Below are 19,372 nucleotides of genomic sequence, written 5' to 3' on the forward strand. Positions count from 1 at the left end.
AATATGACTCCTGTTGCCCCGCCTGGTCCACTAAGCTGCCAGTCAGACTAGCTTTTCTGAGACCAACCATGAGACAGTCAAGTTCTAGTGCATGTAGTTAATAGGTTTCAGGGGACCCAACTTGGCCCATATTTAGAGTGTAATAATGGATTGTGCTTTAATTGCTTTCCCTTCCTTTGGGGGCCAAGGGAACATAATTTCCTGAAATTCTCAGTAGGACCTATGATTAGAGTAACCACTGAATTCTCTTTCAGCCCAAATGACCATGAAAGATCCTTCTCGGATAAAACACAGATTTCTGTTATTTCCTACAAAGTGGGGGCACAATTGTAGCTCTTCCAGGGAGCTCTGGAGTTGGTAAGGACCCTTCAGAGTTACCCTGGTGGAGACAAAGGGGCAGGGCTTCTGTTTCTCCACAAGGACCAGTCGCTGGTTGCAAATTGCCTCAGGGATGGGTGTAACTCCTGTACGTGCCTGCTAAAGTACTCGAGTGCAGTGGGAGACTCAGCTGAGGCAACAACTACACTTGCTGCATTGGTTAGCTTTGATGACAATGTGGCTCTTTTGGAAATGCAAATGCTATATCTACAAGAGGAATAAAATGTTTTATCTAATTAGCTTGGTTTCAATGAATAGTAAAAAGATTATCATAGACAGCACTTTGGGGAATGGCATTGAGGCTCTGACACTTTCTGAGTTCCATCAAATTACTGAAATACACAGGAACATAAATATTGGTTTTCCTGTAAGCACCGTGAGGGTTGGGCTGATGTCTTTGTTTTTTATCTTTGCATCATATGGCTAATCTCATAATAGGTTCCTGGTAGATATTGTTGAAGTAAAATAAAAAATTCTCAGGGCTTTAACTCAGATTGGAAAGGGCTGTTTGATATATCAGTAGGCTGATCTGCTAAATATATCACTTTTTTCTCTATCCTTGGCTTGGTTTGTGTTGATATATATCCTCTTTTTCTGCATTGATTATACCTAGATTTTTTTTATTTGAATGAAACGAAGAAGGCAAGAGAAAAGGAGAACTAGGACTCACCTTTTTTGGGGGGAAGAGAGGGAAGAATGTGTCCATTACAAGCCAGCCCCCTTTACTAGGCACTTCTGCTAACATTGCTCTTGTTATTCTCATTGATAGATGTGAAAATCTGGGCCCAGACAGGATAGGAAACATATCCAAGTTCACAGTAACTGACGCGGCATTTGAAACTGTGGTTGCCTCCCTATCAGACAGATGTTCATTTCAGTAAGTCTGTAATCGATCAAGGTAGGGACGGCAGGAAATGAGGGACTCATGGGGAAGCACCTTCTCAGATCTTGCATATCAACTGGCCTGAGGATTTTGGAAACCGGGTCACTGCTCTTGCAAAAAGAACTATTATCTCTCCACGCTCTACCTTCTTCTGGCAGCCTCTGGGATTCAAAGCAGTCTTTAACTTTTTAAATCCTTGGTGAGAGCCACCATAACATAGGTGATGAGTGGATCTGGCAATTGTTTCACTCAAACTTAGAGACCTAGATCTTAGCTAGAGACTAACTCTATTGCCATGAAATGAGTGAGAGATTTAAATTCTTTCTTCCCTTAGCAATTTCTCAGAGGTGGCGATAGTGTTAAATGGAAGACATATTGTATTGGCTTACCGGCAGGCCACTTCCTTTGCCTTCGGGTAACATCAGTACATGACCTGAGTCTGAAATCTGGTCCTTTAGATCAATGAGTGTCTTTTGAGGAGGTAGTGTGGCTTGCAAGGAAGGACTTTGGAATAAGACCGGGTTTGAAGCCAGTTCAGGGACCAATTGTGCAATAGCCTGAGATTTCCAAGTATTGGCTTCCTCATCTGGAAATTGGGGAAAATGAATCCTACCTAGCAGGGTAGAGAAGTCAGATATGTAAACATATAGCAACATGGTAGGTACTCAGCAAATATGATAATTTCTGAAAGGCTAAAAGCCCAGGCTTTGAGGTCTGATGAACCTGTTTCAAAATCTGAATCTGACTGGCCAGCTGTGAAAGCTTGAATAAGTGTCTTAATCTTGCTGATGTACAAACTTCTTATCAGTAATTTAGAGATAGCAATAGCTAGCTATCTTTTAGAATCTGTGGCAGTTTGAGATTATTTTATAAATCCCCAAGAGAGAGAGATTATGTTTGTAAACTAATCTATTCCTCTGGGTATGATACCCTTTGATTGCATTACATTCAGTGGAGAGGACTTTGATTAGATTACTTGATAAGATCAATTTAGGGTTTCTGATTACTCTGTCAGTGAGGCATGATTGGGATTGAGTCCCCACCCCCTTGCTGGTTCTGATATAAACAGAGACACAGAGAGACAGACAAAGGAAAAGGGAGTCACCATGTTTGCCATGTGAGAGGGGTTTCACCTCTCTCATTTCTGATAGCCCTTGGCAAAATAAAACAGAGTCTATGTGAAGATTAAATGAAATTACGAGAGAAGTTAGCATAGTACCTGATACACAGAAGGCAGTTAATAAAAGTTAATTTATTCTAGGGGAGTGGATACAGCTTAAGCGGTTGAGTGCCTGCTTCCCACATGGGAAGTCCCAGGTTTGGTCCCTTGTGCCTCTTAAAAACCAAAAAACAAACAATAAGCAAATAAATGAAAAAACCAACTCAGGGGAGCCAATGGGGCTCAGTGGCTTCCCACTGGCTTCCCACATATAAGGTCCTGGGTTCAATCCCTGGCCCTGAACCTAAAAAAAAAAAAAAAGTTATTTCATTCTACTGTTAAAGACCATTATTATTACTATTACAAGTATTGTTAAGACCATGTGACCTACTATAGTGGATGCTTTGCTACACTGCCCAGACCCCTCATTCAGGACTGAAAGTCTTGTCCTCCAGCTGCCAGAACTGTTGGCTACTGACAGTTCCTAGCTGAGTCTCACCGCCATCTGCTCAAGGGAGCTGCCTCACCTAAGGCTATACCCCTCCCTGAGGCAGTTTGCAACCAATGACTGGTCCTTGTGGAGAAACAGAAGCCCTCCCCTTGTATCTCAGTTGGGACAATTCTGAAAGGTCCTTTCCAGCTCCAGAGCTCCCTGTGCGATTGGCTGAGGCCTCTGTTGCAACTGCAACTTAGCTCAATTCCTCCCCCTGCCCAATCATGCTCCCAATATACCCCCTATATGAAAATCTCAAAATCTCAACGTTTTTTAAAACTGGGAATCAGCTTAACAGAGTTATCCCATTCAATATTTGAATCTTCTTTACAACAAGGTTGCCAGCTCCTAAGTCCCTCATGAGACAGGGAACTTTCTACTTTCTTTACTACCCAAACTCCCTTTTCAGACAGTTCTAATAATTAGAAAATTCTTAACAATAATATCCGACATTTACGTAGCCCATTATTCTTTCAAAGTATTTCCACATATCTTATTTCTCCTGAGTCTCATAAAATCTTGCTGAAGGCAAAATTTATTAATGCTGCCATTTTACAGAGGAACAACTCTAGGAACACCAAAGAAATTCAGTCACTTGACCAAGATCTCTTAAGTCATTGCTGATAAGAGGCTTATAAATGAAACTGGCCCACAGAAACAATTTTGTTTGACTAATGTGTGGTTTAAAAAATTGAATTTAAATGAATAAGTTTTCTCCACCCTTCTGCTACCACCACTCTTTATCCTTTTAATGGATCATTTCACACATTCATGTCACCTGTCTGGCCTCAGAAGACAGTTTGAATTCAGGTGGAAGCAGGATTCAACCTCCCGCATTCTAACTTTGGAGCCTGTGGAAATTTTATTATGCCATGCCATCTGTAATTTTCTTTTGATATGTGCCCCATTTCCTGGTCACGCCAAAGAAGTACAAAATCTACTTTGTATGAGACAACCTTCTGGCTATCCCAAGACATACATCTCTGGAATTTTCTTTTCCCCACGTTATGCTCCCCAATCGCTCCATTGCTCCTCTTGGGTGATCACTGGGTCCGCTGACCCCAATGGACTCCAGTTTGGTAACAGCACTCTTAAAAATGGTCCTAGAACTTGTTAAAGTAGTTCAGATGTGCTCTGACCAGTGCAGGTAGTTTAAATGAAGCTCAATGACTTCTAAATCATCGCACTCCAAGTTTAATGGTTGGTCACATAACTTCACAGATCTCTTAAGTGTTTGAGTATTCCACTCGACTGGGAGAAACGGGGCTCATGCGAGAGTGTGTCTCTTCTTTATAATCTCTCTTAAAGTTTATGTGTGCTCAAATGTGGCCTGGTTATGAGTTAATGATACAGGAAGGATCAATACCAGACTCTGAAAAGAACTCACAATATGTCTATAAAGGTGAAATTAGCATCATAAAACAATTAAGGATTTAAGCTTTTCTTTCTATCTTTTTTCTTTGGCCTTGACAAGGGGTTGTGGTTATCTCTGTGCTCCACATTAGAATTTCAGTACTTTCAAAGTCCCTGTTAGGTTTTGGAGGTATGTGTGCGTGTGCAGAATTCTACCATTATTTGAGTCCAGTTGCACTGTTTTAATTGACTCCATTTGCAAGAAGTTAATAACAGGAGCTAAAAGTTGTTTACTGCTTAACTGTGTGCTAACAACTGTGCAAAGCATGCTACAGATATTTTCAAATTTCATCCTCACAAAGACCCTTACAGTTATTGACTAATTTGCCCAAGGTCATACAGCTCTTTGGAAGTTCTGCCAGGATGTTAGCCCCAGCTGTGACCTTTCTCAATAATAAGGTGGATTTTAATCTTTCTCTTTCTATTGGCTGAACCTCTTGCCCAGTTGGTTCTGAACTTGAGCAGGGAACAAGGGTATCCTATTTAGCTCCCTGCAAATGCACATTCTCAGCAGAAGAGCTGGAGGAGGGCACTGGGTCAGGGATACAATTCTTCCCCCTTACTGAATACTTTTCTGCTTCCTGTCTGAGATATATTCTGAATTCCAAACAATTATGAAATCCCTGTCCACCAATGTCTCAGAATAAACATTAGATATGGAAAAAATTATGGTAGGGTATACAGAGAAAGAGGGAGGCAAATTGAGAAAAATGCATGCAATCTAATTTTATAATAATTACTTTCTCACTTCATAAAACAAAACAAAACAAAACCTCCTTTAGAGCCACAGGTTCAAAAAAACCCAGGCAGAGGCTCACTCTTTTATAAAGGAAAATGGCAGCACATTGATTTTTAATATCCTAAATATTACCTAAATAAGGTAATGACCAATTTTGTAAGCTGCTTTAGAGGATGTGGCCTGGCAGACTGTTAGTGAAACATGAAGCAATTCTTCGTAAAGTACATTTCCAAATACCTTCTATAAGCACTTGTCATAGCTTCAATGGGCTTGTCAATTGTAAATGCTTCCAATGACATCCCCGTGGGAGATGCCTTTTGTTATCCTTTGCCCCTAATGGAGAACCATTTTGAGGGTGTCTTTCCCACACATTGACAACTTGGCTTAGGAAGGAAAGGCTGGAGATCGTTTAAAGTTGTTGCCGTAAGTCTTTTTTTTGGATGCAATAACACTTGCTCTTGAAATGACATTGCAAATGGCTTCGTACATATAATCATTATACACTTAATACCTGTACAGTCAATGGGATCCTACAGCGATGCTCGAGTGAAGCATCTATCATGCCTCCTTTCCTTGGCCCTGGGATTCTTCCTTTGGTCCCAATTATGTTTTCAGAATGTTCAATAGCTTTCTTCCGTGTCACTGGTTACTTTTCCTATTAAGTGTGAGTAGGTGGTCTTTTATGAAGTTGAGAGGCACTGTATGTCTTTGGATTATTGGAGTCCTTCCCCGTGGCTCCTTGTAATAAAGCAGGATATGGCCTTGTTTTCCAAGGTTTGGTATGAGAAGAGAAGGCAGAGGGCCCAGAATAAAGTTCAGGTGATGGAGAGAAATGGAAACTTGTTCCCCAGCTACTGATTGGGTCTTACTTAGATGCAGCAGGAAAAACATGACATCCTGCTTTTCTACCAAGAGCCTGAATTCCTCATCCCCTTCACTGAATATTTCTATGGTGAAAATGATTGGGAGTATGTGGCTTGCTGCCCTCCCCCCTCCAGTGGTGCAGATGATCTATAGGGATTGATTGCCTACCCTCGGCTTAGTGGAGTGGTTAAGCTCATGGACTCTGGAGCCAGATGTTTTGGGTTTGAATGTTGTTATCTACTTCCTTGTTGGGCACATTGGGCAAGTTAACCTCTTTGTGCCTCAAGTTCCTCATCCGCAAAATGAAAATAATAATAATAGATTTAGTGTTAGCAAACCCTAAGCAAGCAGTGTGAAACTAAACAGACCTCAATTGGAATCACATCTTTGCAGTTATTAGCTTTCTGATCTTGACAATATTTATCTGTAAAATGGGCATAATCATAATAACAATAATAGTAATAATGTCTACTTCATAGGACCTGTGATGAGGATTGATGAAGGAAATATATTCTATATACTTGGGTAGTGCCTGGCATATGATATATGCTCAATAACGGTTGGCTCATTACCATTACTATGATCATTGGTTTAGTTTATTTTTTAAAAAATCTAAGGGCATGTTGGTGGCACCCAGTGTTGACACCAGGAGATCATTACAAGACTCTGGGAGCCAGTGGCGGCACCACTAACCTTGACCAAATAGAGGAGTTGCTACAAGCCACTGAGAAAAAGGAGCTGGGCAGGGAAAAGGAAGGGGAGGGACGGTTGCTATGGAGATCAGCAATTTCTGCTGGGCGGTACCTTCTGTTTGCAAACAGCCGGCTCGCTCCTGGGCTCTCCCTCTAGCCCAGAAACTTCTTAAAACCATCCGAGAGAATGCGAGGAAATCCCACTGGTCCTCGGGGCAGTCTTGGAACCCAGAGTCAAGCCAGGTTTTGGGACAAGCATTCCGGCTATCTGGACAGGCAGCTTTAGCTCCCACCCCAGGGCTGTAGTCGGCACTAAGAAAGCCTTTCTAGGTCGCTCTGGAGAAAATGACGGCGGGACCGGGGGGTGGGGGTGGGGGTGGGCAGTGCGCTGGGTGCTTGCGCGCGCATTCGGATATCTTCTCTCATGCTTATAATATGGCACTGTCTATATTCGCAGGAGGAATGGATTAATAATTTACATAAGGCATTTAATTAAAAATGTGTCATCACCTCATTAATGTCTTCTCGGATGATGCATCGTTATTCTCTTTCACTAATGGAAACGATGTGTGTGCGTGCCCGTGAGGGCAGGCATGCCAGCACGTAGCAGCAGGTGGGGTGGCGGGAGCGTGGTGAGGGAGAGGGGCCCGCCTCCTTCCTGACCTGAAAGCCCTGCTTCAACGTGCCAAGACATAGGACCTTTCCCTCCGGTCTCCGTCCGGTTCCTTTCCGCGGCTCAGACCGCTTGGAGTCTGACCCTGCCCATGGGCGGAGTAGGGCTGTACCTGCCTCCCAGGGCTGCAGGTCCGCTTTGGGCAGCGACTCTCCTAAGCGATCCAGAGAGGATGGGGACCCCCGCAGCGTGAGAGTCCTCAGCCCTACATTTCTTTTTATGTGTAAGTAAAAGAAAGCAGAAAGGAACACCAAGGGACTCTGGAAGAATGGCCATGAATTATTCATGACATGGTTTAAGCTCCCAGGCTCCCAGCACCCCTTTCCCTCCTGAAAGGCAGCCAGTGAGAAAGGCACCTTATTCACTGGTTGAATTACTGCATGTGAATGGCTAGGGGATCCATTTCAAAGCCGCACTTAGAATTGGCCTATAAAAAAAGGCAGCCCAATTTGTCTCAGAAGCTACGCTGGAAATGAATGAAGGCTCTTGTATCTCTGCTGGCTATTAAAAAAGCTTCACTTCTCACAGAGCAACTATTTTAATTAAATCAATAATTATGTTTTATTGAATTCAATGCTCTTCAGCAAAAATCAGCACTGAGCCTCTCTGCCTTTTGAAAACTTAATTTAGGCCAATAACCAGTGAGGGGCGGGAGGGGGAGCTGGTGGTGGCCACGGCTGGGAGGAGTGCCCCTGAGAAGTGGCTAACCGTACCAGGCAGAACACCTGCACCTTCAGCCAAGAGAGAGGCAGCCCTGGGGGGGTCCAGGTTTAATTCCATGAGAAGCACGTAGGTTTTGGTTTGGGGGGTGGGAGGGCAGAAATCCTTTAACCCCAGGTTTTCCAGTAGTAGTTTTATTTCTGACTCCAGGAAGCTTTCTGTTGCCTCTAGCTGGCTGCTCCACAGGTGTCTAATAGCGGCAAATGCTTTGGTCTCTATCTTCTTGTGCTGGATTAGAGATTACTGCAGTAATTTCCTAACTGGTACCTCGTCCCTGCTCTGTGTTTTCCCTCTCCTTCAAACTCACAGATTACTGAAAAGTAAATCTGATCCCCTCACTATCCTCTCTCATCTCTTCAATGCTTGCCTATTCGCTCCAGGGTTACAAACTCATCTGCCTTGTCTGAGCAGGGCAGGTAATAGATGAGGGAGCTGGCAGGATGGTAAGAAGCATGGCTTGGTCTAAAGCAAGAATTCTTAACTTTTTTGTGTTCCATGGACCCCTTTGCCAGTCAGGTGAAAACCGTGTATTATTTAAAAAATATATCACAGCTGCACCAACATGCCCCTGCAAGAATAGTGTTCTTTTGGATTTTCAGTTCAAGCTCACAGACCCCCTGGTTAAGAACTCCTGGGCTAAAGGGCACAGCTGAAGGTTAGCTCCAGCTGATTGTTGCCATGGAGAAACCGGATCCCTTGTGTTGTCAAATGTTTTGATTTTTTTTCCCCCTAAAAGAATCTGGAAACTCTGACTCCTCTATGAAATCTATCAAGTTTTAAATATTGACTACTGGGGTATATAAAATAATTTGCTCAAAATATTCACTATCCTTTTATACCAGGCCCAGCTTGCCAGAGGGATTATATTTCCCAGTCCACTGGCATGGGATGTGGCCACATGACATGTTTTGGCTAATGAAATGTGAGTAGAATTAATGTGTTCCATTTCTGAGCAGAAGCTTTGGAAGTCAGTGCATGGTTCTGCCACACGTTTTCCCCTCTCCTACAAGAATGTGCATCCCGGACAGGGGCTGCTTCTTTAGCCTTGGTCTCAGAATGAACAAACTGTGGCATAAGGCTGGAGTCAACCCATAACAGACAGATATGAGCAAGGAAATAAAAAACAATGCTATGAAAAGCCTCTAAGGTTATGGGCCATTTGTCACTGTGCTTGACTTTGCCAATGTTGACGATATATTGACTAATCACAAAATTTTGGAAATACTGTGAAAACTAAAAGCAAAAATCTATGGGACAGCAACTTGCAACCTGTATTCTACAGGATAAAGTTCAACTTTCTTTTCATGACGTGTGGAGTCCTTTTCCAGCTGTACAGGCTCAAAACCTTAACCTCAGCTTTGCACAAACCATATCACACTCCCTGCACCTAGGGTAGACTCTGTCTGAAATGTGCTCCTTCTCCTCTTTGCCTAAATCCTTTTCTCAGGGTGCAGCTCAAGATCTACTTTCTTTGCATCAACTTTCTTGCCCTCACCCCTCCTCTTATTGTGGCAGTATTAGGTGCCCCTTCCACATAATTTCAGAGCATCTTTCATAGCTCTTTTTACCTATTATTGTAATTACTGGTTTATTTGTCTGTCTTCCCCAACCCACACCTCGCACCAACCCCCTGAACTATGAGCTCCTTGGTAGCAGAGCCTGAGCTTGTCTTGTTTACTGCTGTTACGTAGCTGCTACTTAAAAAATGTTACGTGAATAAATGAAAATTTTCCCAAGAAGCAGAGAAAGGACTAGTGGGCTTCATGGGTTCGAACCATAATTCTGTATACTTCCGAATAAAATACGTAATACAAAATCTGAGATGTTCTTAGACATCCCAAGAACTTCAGATTTACCTTTGGAGAGTAGACATTTACAATTTAATTACAATTTAATTCAAATGGAATGCAGGCAATGTACTAGGAGTTGGACATACATGGAGCAAGATAACCTTGAGGATCCTTGTTAGGCAGCAAATGGGATTGTCCATGGCTTACCTTACTTTCTGTAAGCAACACTGATCTTGAAAAGGAAGGGCAATTGTATGTAGGAACAATGCAGTAAGATTCATTAAGATGATTTCTACAGAGATTATAGGGAGCAAAAGCCTTCAGAGTCCCCAACGTACAATTTCTCATGGGGGAAGAGGATTTGGGGCTGGTGATTCTCAACATCAGACCTAGGCATATATTCCAGAAGGGTCACTGAGGCTCAAAGCTCTTGGACTTAGCCACCCTGATGTATGACCTTGTTCTGAGTGCAATGAATGAGTATGTGAATGGGAATTTTAAAAGCTGTAATCTTGGAAATGCAAGCCTGGGATTGTTAGAGTCCCTGGAAGGACCCAAACAAGCAAACACATCCTTGCAATAATGGATAAGAACACATTTTTATGGACAGAACCAGTTTTCAGCTGTGATACTGTTCAGAAGCCATAGAAAAAATAACCACAAATATATGGCATCGCCTAGTGGACCACTGGTTTTCTCCTTTTCTCTACCTGGCATTTAGAATCAGGGCTAAGTCCTTTGGATGGAATAAGTTCTCAGTTTCTTACAAGTTTCACAGGCAGTGGGATGTGTATGTGTCGACATTGAAGTTCTTATTAATATTTGCCAGGGATGATTCCAGTACTTTATTTTATGTCAATTTATATAATCCTCAACACAAGGCTTTAAGGCAGGTATCATCAACATTTTTATTTAATTGATGAGAAAATAGAGGCACAGATAAGTAATTTACCCAAGTGCACACAGCTGAAAAATGTTGGCATCCACAGATTGGAGTCAGAGATTAAAACATCAATAGAAAAACTAGAAGGAGCCTCATCTGTACCTAAAACTGACAAAAGGGATTATGTAGGTTAGATTAGATGTGAAATGTGACTCAATAATTCATCTTAATCCAATCTAATTTGGCAAACTTTTATTCAACATTGTATTAGTCAGCCAAAGGAGTGCTGATGCAAAATACCAGAAACTGGTTGGTTTTTATAATGGATATTTATTTGGAGTAGGAGCTTACAGACACCAGGCCATAAAGCATAAGTTACTTCCTTCACCAAAGTCTATTTTCACTTGTTGGAGCAAGATGGCTGCCAAAGTCCGTGAGAATTCAGTCTTCCTGGGTCCCTCCCTTTCAGGGTCTTGATTCTGTCTGGGTTCAGGGTTCTTCACTAGCCAGGGCTCCAGCTTCAGCATCAAACTCCAACATCAAAACTCCAACATTAAGAACCCTTAACTCTCCCTTTGCCATGCCTTTTATCTGTGAGTCCCCACCCTTTGGTGGGTGGGGACTCGCCCTACTGACACAAGAGGTTTACTTAATTACTTAATCAAGTATATAATCTAATATGCCCAGAAGAAAAGATCAGTTTACAAACATAATCCAATATTTCTTTTTGGAATTCATCAATAATATCAAACTGAAAAAAAAAATCAAGTTGCTACAAACATATACTCTTTTTTCGTTATTATGCTAACACTAGAGATTCAAAGAACAAACCACACCCTTCCCTCAAAGAGCTTATGGCCAAAAGTGATTGTGTGCTGACTGCTATTTTGAGGAAAACTGAACATATTGCAAAAAAGCCCTATGAAACACAAAAAAGCCTCAGCTTTCACTACTGTTGACAGGACAGGTCACATGACAAGGCAAAGCTGGGCACCCCTAAAAGGAAGTAGGCACACCACATGGTGTATTTAAAAGCCTGTTTCATTAAGTGTCTTTGAACAGGGACCACTGGTGAGAACTTTCCTGTAGCTCAGAAGCCTCCTTTGATGCTAAGTGGGTGCTCAGGAAGGTCAAAGTGATGCAGTATTTACAGTATACTTGTGTGTATGTGTCTATGTGTGTGATGAGAGAGAGAGAGAGAGATCTTCTTTAGGAGCTTTCTCTCATCTGTAGCCAGGGGGAACCACAGAGCACAGTTTCCTGCAGAAGTGCCTGGTTGAGTAGGGAGGGTCCAAGTTTAGAGCAGGGATTGGCAAACATTTTCTGTAAAGGGCCAGATAGTAAATATTTTAGGCTTTATCTCTGTCACATCTATTCAACTCTGCTGTTGTAATGTGAAAGTGGCGGCGGACAGTATGTAAATGAATTAGTACAGCTATGTTTCTTAAAACTTTATTTACAAACACAGGCTATGGCCAGATTTTGTCCACACACCATAGTTTGCCAACATCTGCTTTAGAGCCTTCCACTCCACGCTCATCAGGACTAGCAGAAAGGCAAGAAGACCCCAAATCTCATGCACAGGTAACTCAAGAAAAGAGAGACTAGGCCAGTTATTGTGATGGAGAGGGTTGAGGTATATTTCTTGAACGCCTGGTTTTAGTAAAATATCAAGACAGTGAAAGTATCACTCACTTTGGTGCATGAACATCAGACAGAGATGGGAAGGGATGACATATAAGTAAACTTTTAACTTAGAATAAGTTTAGAATGATAGAAAAAATAGAACAGACATTTCCTGTAGACTCCTACCAGTTTCCCTCATTGTTAACATCTTACTTTACAAAGGTATGTTTGCTAAAGCTAGGAAACCAATGTTGGTGTATTACTGTTAACTAATTTCCAGACTTTATTTGGATTTCACTGGTTTTTACACTAATTTCTCTCTCTCTTTCTCTTTTTTTTGTTCCAGGATTCAACCCAGGATACCACATTAATTTAGTTGTCATACCAGTCCAGTTTCTTTTTCTTTGTAGCAATTTTTTAAATGTCTTTTCTTGTTTTTATGATAGTTTTGGGGAGTCAGATATTTTGAGTTTTTCTTATGTTTTCCTCATGATTAGACTAGGACTAGCAGTTTTCGGAAAGAATAGCACAAAGGTGATATTCTTCTGGGCACATCACATCAGGGGGGGTCTGATATCTGGACATCACTGGTGACACTAACCTTGATCACTTGATTAAGGTAGTGATTGCAAGGGCTTTCCTTTATAAAGTTACTATTTTTCAAGCACTCATATTTTTAAAGAACTGCTTCTTCTGTACAACCATAAAATAACTACCATGTTGTAAGTCCTGACTTTCATGTAAGAACATAGTATTAGAGAGAAATAAACCTTTCTGGTTTAGCAACTGAACTTTGAGGGTGTACAGATTACTGTAGCCATGCCTGGTCTATTCTGACTAATTTAGGATAATAAGGCTCTGAGAGGTTAAGCAACTTGTGTAAGTCCACACAGCCAATAAGGAAAAGAACCAGTATTTGAGCCTGGTCAGACTTGAAAACGTGATTTATTTGTCAGGCTGGACTAGGTTATGCTGCAGTAACAAAGCACTCCCAAATCTCAGAAGCTTAGTACAATGATGATTTTATTTCTTACTTATGTTAATTCCTTGCATTCTGGGTGACTCTCCAGGGCACTTGTTCTTCACGTGGTATCTCAGGATATCAGGCTATTTTGATCTTGTAGCCTTGCCATCTCATCATGAGGCCTCCATGTTCACTGTGGCAGGGAAAGAGAGAAATTTAGAATTACACAGAGGCTTTTCACTAACTAAGCCTAGATATATTATCTGTCATTTCTAGTTACATGCTCTTGTCCACAACTAGTTTCATGGCCCTACCCAATTGCAAAGGGCAGGGAATTGTGATTTCCCTGTGTGTGCATTAAGGAAGGGAGAACAGACATTGGAAAACTTTAAAAATATCCCTCTCCCCTGGTCTCTTTCCATTAGGCCATGTTGAGTCTGCTGCCAGGTTCAGAACAGCCCTGAACATCGAGGAGGGATAGGAAGTAGGGAGGATCAGGCTTTATAAGGGAGAATTCTGCTTCAGATCAAGGTTGTCTTTGCATTGGTCTTTCTCTGGGATTCCAAGTTATCATGGGGGTCACTGTGTAGCAGCATCCTTCAATTCCAAATCCTAAATCAGGGTACCCAAGTGCCCTCTCCTGGTTCTTTTGCCACTCTACCTTTTTTATTAGGCAAGTTTACCAGGAAAAATGTCTACCTATGCTTTCTCTTGCTTTAATATTTATAGAATAGGAATCCAATGCCATTTCACATTCAAAGGCTCAGAACCCAAAGAGTAATTCTGACCTTCACTTGTACTTCTCTGAAGTACCAAAGGGGGTCCAAATCCATAATCCACAAGTCATGTTGAAGCATGCCAACCATTTCTCTTCTCCAGAATGCTGAATGTCCTGGACACTTCTCATTCTTCAACACTGAAGAACTCTCACCCATGTTCTCCTGTCCATACCACGTTCAAGTTCTTCACTTTCCTCGTCTTCCTGAGCAACACTGGACATGGCACAGATCTGACAAGTCATGTTCTTCTCTGTGCCCAGCCCATGGGGGAAATGGCTCTTATGTTTTGATGACTTCATTTTTGAGAATCTGCTCAAGTGCTTTGTTTTTTGTTTTGCTCCTTGGAAGGAGAAGAAAGATAAGCAGAAAGTGTCAAATACTCTGTGGATCGAAGGCGGTGTGGCATGGGGGATTACATGGGGTGGTGTGTATCCCATCACAAAGGTAATCTCCCTGCCATATGCTCTCAACCCTTCTGCCCCCAAGTCAAATAACCTGGGTTTCTGCTAGCCATGATCTAGAATGTAGACCCTGTATTGGGCTGGGTTGAAAGATCACTAGCATAGGCCTAGAGCAATTTATTTTCACACTGTGTTCTACAGAAAAAGTACCCCAGGGAAATGGACCATGAAAAATAGTATTACAAGGTTAAATCCATTTGGTCAACTTTGGGTTAAATAACATTAAACAGGCTCTCTTACTGTATGGTTCCCTAGAACTGTTAATAAACTAATGCACATTGGGAAACTCCAAGAAGAGGAGCATAAAACAGTGTTGTCCAAACTTTCTTCATTATGGAACACTTCTCTCATGAGCATCTGGAGGATGTTCCATGGAACCTACTTTGGGAAACGCTGACTTGGCAAAAATTAGGCAGCAAAAGGGCATTTAAAAGAATTCTGTTCCAGTTTTAGTTCCTTTTAAAAATGCATTTTCTCTTTACAAGTAATAAATAACCTTGGCATGCTTTAGAGTTTACAGAGTTCTTCCACATTCATCAGCTCATTTAAATGATAAGTCATTTTTAATTTGATTTATTGAATGTGTAGTATATTCACCTGGTTTACAAACAGAAAGAATAAAAAGATACTCAGTAGAAAGTCTCATCTCATCCTTGTCATCATATGCTCAAAGTATATTTTCTTCTCCCAACTCCAGGCAGCTATTATTATTACACTATTTAGTTTCTATGCTTATTTTATTTATGCATATACAAGAAAATACAACATAGTTTCTCAGCCCCCAATTTTTTAACAGAAAAGGAGGACTTTATGACACTTTAAGAAATCAAATTTATTGAGATATTAATTTACATAAATAAAATTCACCATGCTGAAGTAGTATACAGTTTGATGAGTTTTAAGAAATGTATACTGTTGTAAAACCACTACTACAGTCGTGATATAGAACAGTTCCTTCACTATAAAATGTTTTCTCATGCCCCTTTGCTCTCATATATCTTCCTCTGCAGTATCACCTCATAACTACTATTCTGTTTTGTCTTTTGTCTTGCCTTTTCTATAATATCATATAATTTAATCATATAATATGTGTAGTCTTTTGTGCTTGGCTTCTTTCACTTATCATAATGATATTTGATATTCATCCATGTTGATGTGTGGATAAAAAAATTTATCCATTTTTATTGCTCAGAAGTATTCCATTGTGTGAATGCACCCCAAATTTTTTAATCCATTCACTGATAGATGGACATTTTTTCCCCATTTTTTGGTGGTTGGATAAAGCTCCTATGAACATTCGAATTGTGTGGACATGTCTTCTAAATGCAGTGAGTTGTACTTGATTTTTTCCATTTAAGCAATATGTCTTAGAGATCTTTCCATATCAGTAAATGAAGAGCTTTCACATTCTAAGCTAGTGAGGAGAAGAAATGCAAGTTGGTTCTAAGTCTGTCCAGCTCCAAATCTTATGCTACCTATAAAATCAAGTCTAAAGTGTTTATTTAGGGCTTCGGGCTTTGTCATAACTTGTCTTCTTCATTTTTATCTAACCCTTCCTTCTACCAGTTCCTCAACAACAAATCCTCTTCTCCATTCACTTAACTTCACAGCTATAAAAGGAATAACTTATTTGAAATGTTTTCTTATGACTGTCCATACCCTGAATGTCTTGCTGACTTACAGCTTCTTATGGAATCCACAAGTTCCAGGCTTCAGAAGAGGGCAGATGACCCCTAGAACAAGGAAGAATTTGATCAGCTTTGAATTTCAAATTAGATTTCTATTTGTACTGAAATCAAGAAATTAGACACTGCCCCATTTATTATACTCCTTGCAGTTTTAACCAACAAGGGCCACTCTTGGTTGCAATGGATTATATGTAAGAGCAAATCCTGACTGGTTTGTGGGAGAGAAGGGTGATGCATCTTCCTATTTAAGGGATATGGGGACAAAGTAGAGAGCAGTAGGAGAAGCAGGGGCTTAGATGCTGTATTTGGCTTTCCCCAGTGGGGTATCTGTTCAGGTAAAAAGGGGAGTTCTGAAAGCAGGAGATGTGTTTCACTTCAGGTATGGGACTCAGAAAGAGATCATCTCCTAGATCCCCCTGCCCAACCCCGTTAACTCAACTTGCTAGCCCAGTGTGCCTAGAGCTTGCTTGAACAGCTCTAGGTTCCCATGCACCACAGATGGAATCCAGACATCCCCATATGTGCTTGAATGTAATTGTGCTGGTCCCTTCTGATCCCCGTTGGATTGAATCATGGCAAGGAGGAAGCAGAGACTGCTAGGAGAGACCCCTTTGCCAGGATGTGGCAAAGACGGAGGGATTGAGGGAAGCTTCAAGGGTTAAGGGAAGGCCAAGTCACCCAGGGGATACCATACATGCTAGAATTTAGTTCTTGCCCAAACTTTGTCACTTAGTGCATGGGAGTTCATGGAAAATATCAGATCAATTATGCATGAAATATAACTATATTTTCTTTGCCTACCTGACTTTTGTGTGTATTAAAGCAACATGTAGAAGCAGAATAATTGCATGCAAAACTGTTTGCCATTCTATTTAGGAGAACAGTGCCTCTTGCCTGGGTGGAAGAGCCAGTTTAGCCTTTTGCCTCATTAATGTAGGATGTGTATTTTTTTTTCCATTGATAGCTACCAATATGTTGCCCATGTATTATCTTATAGGATATATGTCTGTGTTGAAATGTTGCCCAGTCACGTTTGGACCCTGAGGGAGTTGCTTTCTTTATTCAATGATGAAGGATCCTTGTAAGTAGCCTTCTGAGGCCAAGATGGCTGGCAGTTTTGCTGGCAGGCAGCTGTCTAACCTGGAAGTACATTTTCCAGAAGCACTTGCATCTGGGTCTAGCCACATGAGACTCAATAGTGAGGGGCACATGTGACATGCATGTGCCTCACCTTTGGAAGCTCTCTTCTCTTATCTGAAGATTGGTGGCAGAGGATTCTGAGGCCCTAGGGTTTGGTAGAATGTGATCTCTGAATTAGGAACTACTGCATTGGACTATTACATGGAGCAAGAAATAAACTTCTATTGTGTTAAGTCACTCTCATTCCTAGCAGCATTAGCATTCCCTAATGAATAACTCTTCCAACAGAGGATTTGGGAGTTTTGACATCCAGAGGAGTGTTGACATGCAAAAGGGTGCTTGGGAGAAACTGGACATGCTGAAACAAACCCCATTACAATTCATTGGTTATGTATACTACTAGAGCACTGCAAGAATTATTTTTTAAAAGACCAAGATAATATAAAATACCTCATTTGGCTTCTTGTATAGCCTTCTCTGTTTACAAAATGCCTCCTTACTCATCATTCTCACTTGGCCTTAATAAAAATCTTAAGAGGCAGCTGGAGCAGGAGTCCTCTTTAAAGATGCAGCAATTGGGTGGCCAGTGGAATAAAGGGATAATCAAATAACACAAAATATGGCCATTTTATTTTAACTTAAAACCTTCAAATGCACGTTCTTTTTACCAGCATTTGTGGTAGACTTTTAGTGAGTGTGGATCCACTGATTGGAGTACATTGTTTCCCTCACACAAACCTCAGGGTTGATGCATTGTCTACAGTTTCTAGGTTTAGTTTCTTTAAAATGGAATTAAGATCTAAAACACCTTTAAAGTATTACAAGTATAGAATCCTTCTAGGTACTTTAATTTCCCCAAATCATGTATACTTGTTTCACCCGTATTTAACTGGACAGCAATTTTTAAGGTTATTGCCTTTGCTGTGATTTTCCTATTAATATTTAACCTAGTTTCTATAGAAAGTTTTGCCCTCATATTTCATTGATTTATATAATAGTAAAATGATGTAGGTATAATAATTGCAAATCAAGTTTGTGAACAAATACAGCTGATATTTGGGGATAACCATGGAGAACCACAGTGTGTGGGCACACATCTTAAAGATGAGACTGTCAGTTCAGACTGTGCCTAATAGAGGAAAATGAGAACATCATCTAGTCCAAAGAGTTGGTTCTTAGACCTTCCACCCTCAGGGGTGGCTAGCCTATAAGCTTTCTCCGGGAAGTGCAGCACTGTGCCGCGGTGCAAGGCTTGGTGAATGTGTCCCAGGCATTCCCAGCCCCTACTTACTACCTTGTCAAAAGTCCTTACATAGAACATAATCTGAGTATCCTTACATGATGGTCTGTATCTATTGTATCTGTAAAATTTAGATATTACACCAAAGCAGAAACAAATTCAATGACTTCCCCAAAATGACCAGTTTGCTAAGTGGAAGAAATGGGACTTGATCTTAACCTTTGACAACTAATCCAGAGTGGAATGGGCTACCCCAGAACTTCTCTAGTGTTCATCAGTCACTGATTTTCAAACCTGGTCAAGCCATTGAATGTCTGTTCCTGTGCCTCTGCCCACATGGGCAGGCTCTCACTCCCTGTGCTTATCCTTCAAAGACATGTTCAGTCCCTTCTGCCTGTAAAGACCCTTTTCTTCTGAGGTCTGCAATTGCTGCAATGGTTCTCAATGCTAGCTTCAGATTTGGGTTGAAATTTTAAAAAATCCACTGTCAGGGTCCAGGTTCAAGTGGATTCAATCAGAATTTCTGTAGATGGGGCCCAGGCATCGTATTTATAAAGCTTCCAGGTGATTCGAGGGTACAGTCAAGGTTGTGAACCACTAACTTAGAAATGTCTGAATTGCATAAATCATCTCCCATGTCCCCTTGTGATTAGGTGATTAATTATTCTATCTCTGTATATTTTATGCCAGAAGGACCATGCAGTGACTGGAACCAGGAGTTTATTCTTCCTACAAATGAGGGAATCTTGATTTCTATTTATTGAATTGTGTTTAATGGAGTTTAGGG

The sequence above is a fragment of the Dasypus novemcinctus genome, chromosome 3, assembly GCF_030445035.2.
Source record: "Dasypus novemcinctus isolate mDasNov1 chromosome 3, mDasNov1.1.hap2, whole genome shotgun sequence".
NCBI classification, from domain to species: Eukaryota; Metazoa; Chordata; class Mammalia; order Cingulata; family Dasypodidae; genus Dasypus; species Dasypus novemcinctus.